Source organism: Capricornis sumatraensis, chromosome 1 (assembly GCF_032405125.1).
Source record: "Capricornis sumatraensis isolate serow.1 chromosome 1, serow.2, whole genome shotgun sequence".
NCBI lineage: Eukaryota > Metazoa > Chordata > Mammalia > Artiodactyla > Bovidae > Capricornis > Capricornis sumatraensis.
The window spans coordinates 31,178,703-31,185,046 of record NC_091069.1 but is presented as its reverse complement, the minus strand read 5'-3'; the positions used below and the strand labels follow the sequence as shown (position 1 = coordinate 31,185,046).

At 45.6% G+C, this 6,344-nt stretch overlaps 1 non-coding gene across 1 annotated transcript; it reads left to right on the top strand.

Annotated features, from left to right (window-relative positions):
- Positions 1-6,036: 6,036 nt before the first annotated feature.
- On the top strand, positions 6,037-6,143 carry LOC138093467 (U6 spliceosomal RNA). Its single transcript, XR_011146097.1, has one exon. It is a non-coding gene; the product is annotated as a U6 spliceosomal RNA (small nuclear RNA).
- The last annotated feature ends 201 nt before the right edge of the window (positions 6,144-6,344 follow it).

The following is a 6,344-nucleotide window of genomic DNA, read 5'->3' as shown; positions in this document are numbered from 1 at the left end:
CAACACTTTTAAAAGTCACTTTAAACAGAAACCCAACAATGGTTAATTGCTGCAAGAGATCATGAATAGTCACCTATAAGGCAAATGAAAAAGAAAAAAGCAAACTGCCTCAACTTATGGGAATTGGGACCTGTGACTTGGATAAAATTTTGAAGGAAGGCATAATCCACTGATTCTAAAAGTGCTGTCTTCAAAATGTAGATGGAAGTGAGGCTCATGAGCTCTGTAAAACTGTCAGAGGACTTGAGAAGCTGCTCTAGGCTAGGGATAAAAAAATACGCTGGGAACAAAAGACACTCTGCAGTGAGAACTGCACCTGACAGGTTTGGAGAATGACTCATCTAATAAAAGGGGGAGAAAGTAGTATTTAAAAATTAACAGTTTACTTATTTTGTGATTTTAAAGATGTGTAACTAAAGTAATTAATTACATATTATAAGTAAACAGTTTGTTGTTTCATTTATACTGTATTCCAAAAATATCCACATATTCAGGTCGACTAAAATTTTTTTTGGAGCCCTTTTATTTGGGAATGTGGGGAACTGTGTTACATTTGGGTGCAAAGTTAGTTTCCTTAGCACCATAGGTGTATAGTTGTCCTACTGGCAAAGCCTTGGTTTACTCTACAACCCAAACCCACTTAGAGACACAAGCAGGTCTTTACTGCAACCGCCCTTTCATTGGGTAGGAAATGTGAAGCCTAGAGAATTTTCTGTCCTACCACAGAATCCTTAAAGGAAGAAGTGAAACAGAAGGAAGCCTGAAAATAAGAACATGGCTTTTTAAAAAATGAACTTTGTTGATTTATAATATTGTGTTAGTTTCAGGTGTATAATAAAATGATTCAATGATATATATTTTCAGATTTTTCATTATAGGTTTTTACAAGATGTTGAATATAGTTCCTTGTGCTATACGGTAAATCTTTGTTGCTTGTCTGTTTTATATGTAATAGTGTATATCTGTTCACCCTATGCTCTTAATTTGTCCCTCTTCTCCCTCTCCTTTGGTAACCATAAGTTTGTTTTCTATGTCTATGAATCTGTTTCCATTTTGTAAATAGTAGTATTTTTTAATACCACATGTAAGTGATACTGTAAACATTTGCCTTTCTCTGTCTGACTTACTTTACTCAGTATGAAATCTCTAGGTCTATCCATGTTGCTGCAAATGGCAAAATTTCATTCTTTTTATGGCTGAATAGTATTCCATTGTGTGTAATGGAATATACATAACTATACACACACATATATACATACAGACCCACACTCACACCCACACACACATACACGCGCGCGCGCACACACACACACACACATATATAAACCACATCTTTATCCATTCATCCGCTGATGGATACTTAGGTTTCTTCCAAGTCTTGGCTGTTGTAAATAACGCTGCTTTGAACATTGGGGTGCATGTATCTTTTCGAATTAGAGTTTTTGTTTTTTCCAGATACGTGTCCAGGAGTAAGATTGTTGGGTCATATGTGGCTCTATTTTTAACTTTTTAAGGAACCTCCATACTGTTTTCTGTAGTGGTTGAGCCAGTTTAACATTCCCACCAACAGTGCAGAATATGGCTTCTCGCATGAACATGCCAGGTGACAGCGGACGGCCTAGGCTTTGCATCTGTCAGCTGGGGATAATTTGGGGCTGTGAGCTCTCTGGTCAGAGCCAACCTCAAGAATCCCCTGGTAGTGGGTTATTTCTCTACACTGACCCCTGCCTACTCTTCTGTTGGGTATTCCTTCTGGATCCCAGACTAGTTTGCTTTTCTTCAGCCCTGCCAGAACGCTGCCGTTGTTTTAAAAAAGTGAAGACACTTTTATCGAAAAGTGTATGTAAACATGAAAATCCATCTCCAGTCTTCTTTCCGGATGGGGAAACGCCCTGCTGAAAGGTGCCAGGTGGGAGTGCTCTGGTCCCGCCTCTGTCTGGGGAGCACTCCCTGCCCCCTGGTTGGCAAACCCAGCCTCCAGCTCTTTCTCTCTGTCAGTCCTGGGCCAGGGGCCGTTACATTAGATCATCCCTCCTAGTGAGAGGGGGAGCCTGGTGGGCTTCCGTCTATGGGGTCGCACAGAGTTGGGCACGACTGAAGCGACTTAGCAGCAGCAGCAGTGGGAGGAGGAAAAGGAAAGGAAAGTGAAGTCACGCAGTCGTGTCCAACTCTTTGTGACCCCATGGATGGTAGCCTACCAGGTTTCTTCGTCCATGGCATTTTCCAGGCAAGGGAACTGGAGTGGGTTGCCATTCCTTCTCCAGGGGATCTTTCTGACCCAGCGACCGAACCTGGGTCTCCCGCATTGCAGGCCAGCGCTTTACCGTCTGAGCCACCAGGGAAGCCCAGATAATGTGAGGAGGAGCCGCTGTAATTAAAACCCAGGAAAGCAAGATCTGTGCTGGTTAATGATGTGGCTTTGGGTCCTGAGACATACTTTAAATTTTATAAGTCATGCAAACCCACTTTCCCCCTCCTTACCCCCAGCAAAAATAGAGGAGAAAAGGTGCATCTGATAGTGAGGCAGGGTGTCCTAATAGGGAAGCTACATGAGGTCAATGGGGTCTACGTAGAGGTCTCAGGCAGCAAAGAGTGAATACAATTTCCCAGAAGCAAGTGTTTCTCTTTCCATGGGGGCATCTCAGCCACAAAGTCGCTAAAAAATTAACAGCTCCATGAGAACTCCTATTCAGGAAGAATTAAACTGGCTACCTTGATGCCACACTCCTCAAAGCTGCAGGTGTGGGACTTTGGGAGCAGCTGCAGGGAGAGCTAGAACATACGAGTTATGAATTGAGACCCCATGGATGCTCCAATCTGGTCCGGGAGCCCAGACCCAAAGTGGAAGGTGGGAGAAACCGTAGGTTGGCTCAGGCTTGTGCACAAGCTCAGTCTCAGTCAAGGACTGCCTCCTCATTCATCAGCATTTTGACCTTCTGCCTCAGTCTCCTCAGCTGTATAATGGGCACACAAGGACCTACCCATAGGGCTGCTGGGAGATTAAATGACACATTCAAGAAAGTACTCAGAAGCCTACTGACACACAGTAGGTTCTTAATAAATGTTAGTGCTTATTGCTTGCTCTTGTCTGTCCCCCAAATGATCTTCCTAAGACCCAAATCTGGTTTCCTCTCATTGAAAACCCTTTAGAGGCTTCCTACTGAATAGACAAAAATGCCAAAATACTCGGTAAGGTATTTGTGGCCTCAGCCCTACTCTAGTGACTTTAGCCTTTCTGGCCATGGTGCCCCCATACTGCGTTACTAGAAGTTTCCAAGCAGGAACCTTGCCCCCTCATGTCTGTCCCTCACCTCCTGCCTGGCCAGCTCCATGGTGGTGCCTACGTACCTATCCTGAGCTCCTGCAGTTACCATTTACTGAGGTGCTTTTTGCTTTATTCACATTTTGGGCTGGATACTAATTTTGGGGATGGGGGACTGTCCTGTGCACTAGAGGACATTTAGCAGCATCCTTGGCCCCGCCCACCAGGTGCTGGTAGCATTCCTAGATTCCTTCTCACATGCCCACCCCAAGTTATGACAACAAAATATATCTCCAGACATTGCCCAGTGTTCCCCAGGCAAGGGAAGGGATAACATTATCCCTGGTTGATAACCACTGCATGAAACTATAAGTCCCTTGAACACACAGATCCTAACTTACTCATCTTTCTATCAGTGGACCTTGTCCCATACTTGACAGATAGTAAGTGCTCAACAAATGCCTGTGGAAAAGCAAAGAAGGAAATAAAATGAATTTGGTGCTCATGACATAGTAAATATCTCCACCAAGGATGAGATAAGAATGTTGGCTCAAATAATGAATCAACAAATGAAACAGATACAAGTTTGGTTAGTGACTAAGTACACAGAGGGTGTGTTGAACCAATAAATCCATCTCATCATTTAACATCTTATAAAAAAAAATTTCAGCTTCCCACCTCCATCCCCTTCTGGATTCTCCTCTACCTGTCCTGCTCAGCTTCCCTGCATCCCAGTGAAAATTCTTCAGGGGTTTCCTGGGCCTCCTGTCTAGTAGCTCACCTCCCATTCCTTCTTCAGCTCGCTCCTCAGCCCATCACTACCCCTCAAGTTCTCCTATTAAGGTCACCAACGATATGTGTTTGCGTGCTGAGTCACTTCAATTGTGTCTGACTTTCTGCAAACATATGGGCCACAGCTCGCCAGGCTCCTCTGTCCATGGGCTTCTCCAGGCAAGAATCCTGGAGTGGGTTGCCATACCCTCCTGCAGAGGATCTTCCTTGACCAGGGATTGAACCTGTGTCTCTTATGTCTCCTGCACTGGCAGGCGGGTTCTTTCCTAGAACCACCAGGGAAGCCCCCACCAGTATATACTACTTGTGCTGAATGCTACAGAAGGTTTCTACTTTTCATCCTGTTTGCCACCCCAGAAGACTTCCATGCTGATGATCATTCCTTAAAAGCAGGGATGACAATCGTGATATAAACTACTGGGATGGCATGGGCACCGGCCACGTGGATGCACTGACTGTCCTGTGCACTAGAGGACATTTAGCAGCATCAGTCTCCAGGCATCAGTGGTCAGTGTGTACAAGCTGAACATAAACCTTGCTTTAACACTTCCTTCCCAGTCTCATACGTTCCCCCCCACTCCCTTGGTTGCTGTTTCATTCTATTTTGCAGGAACACCTCTTTCTCTGGCTATTAAATATCAGAGTTCCTTGAGGATTTTTTCTAGGCTCTCTTCCTTTTTTTTTTTTTTTAACTCTATTCCTTTCCCCACATGATCCATGCTCAGGGCATTTCTTACCTTCCATATGCTGATGGCTCCTGAAAACACATGGTCTCAGCCCCTACCTTTCCTCTGCCTCCCAGATCTGTCCATCTCACTGCTTGTCCACCGCCTCTAATCTGATGTCTCAGAGGCAGCTCAACGTGCCACACCTCTTCCTCTGACCCAAACAAGGCAAAGCATCAGGGACTTCCCCAGGGCTGCGGTAGACAGACAGCACCGCTAACCATCGAATGGATAAACCTGACACCTAGGAGTCTCTCCCTCCGTCGCCACCCCATCAACACTCCTTCTGAAATCTTTATCTCCATCCAACTCTCTTTACCTCCATAGCTGCCTCCCTCTCTTGCAACAGTCCTCGCTTGCTTTTCTCCGATGCAGCTGAGAGACTTTTCTCAAAATGCACATCTGATCCTCTTCCTCCCCTGCTTTAAGCCTCCCCGCTCCAGGCTGTGCCTGGACTGGTGACTACTTTCCATCCTGCCTCATCCCCCTGCTCCTGGTCCTCTCGTATGCTTCTGCACACTGGCCATGTTTGAGTTTCCAGAGTATTCCACACTCCTGCCACAGGGCCCTTCCATGCACTGTTTCCTCTCTCTTCACCTGTTAATGCTGATTCAGAGCCCAAGTCAAGTATCAGCTCCCAAGGGAAGCCTGCCTTGACCTGAGGCTGTATCACCCTCCTATTTATAGAGAGGGTCTCTCTCCTTTCAAGTACCTGGGTTCATACTGATAATTTATGCTTATAATTATAGAGTTAACGCCTGTCTTCCTTGCCTAGAGTGTAAGCTCCATACAGACAGAGCCCATGTCTACTTTTGTTTACCTCTGTGTTTCCAGTCCAGGGTGGGGAGCTAACTGTGCTCTCTGGGCCAAATCCAGGCTGGTGCCTGTCCATCAAGTTTTACCGGAACAAAGCTACACCCATGCACTTGTGTATCGTCTGTGGTTGCTTCTGCTGCAGAAGAGGTGAGTACAACCGAGACAACTTGGCCCTCCAAGCTCAAGTATTTTTGCCGTTATTGTTTAGTCGCTCAGTCGTGTCTGACTCTGCAACTCCATGGACTGTAGCCAGCCAGGCTTCTCTGTCCCTGGGATTTCCCAGGCAAGAATACTGGAGTGGGTTGCCATTTCCTTCTCCAGAGGATCTTCCTAACCCAGGGATGAAACCCACATCTCCTGAGTTTTCTTAATTGGCAGGCGGATTCTTTACCACTGAGTCACCTGGGAATCCCCTAAATGTTTAATCTATAGAAAAAGCCTGTACTCACTTTGGCAGCACATAAATTAAAACTGGAACAATACGGAGTAGACTAGCATGGCCCCTGCACAAGGATGACACACAAATACGTGAAGTGTTCCATACTTCAAATGGAAAAGAAAAAGGCTGCCATCCCCTGCTCTAGGCTGGAGCACTAGTGTCTAACAGAAAGCAGAAATTCCAAACAAATTCGCTAAGTGGAGCGTAAACAGGCAAGGAATAAATGAGTTTCTAATAGGTGCCTTGCTGTCTGCTGAGTGGCTCAAATGAGCCCTCTCTAGGACAGCGCTGGCCGCTGCAGGCCTGCATG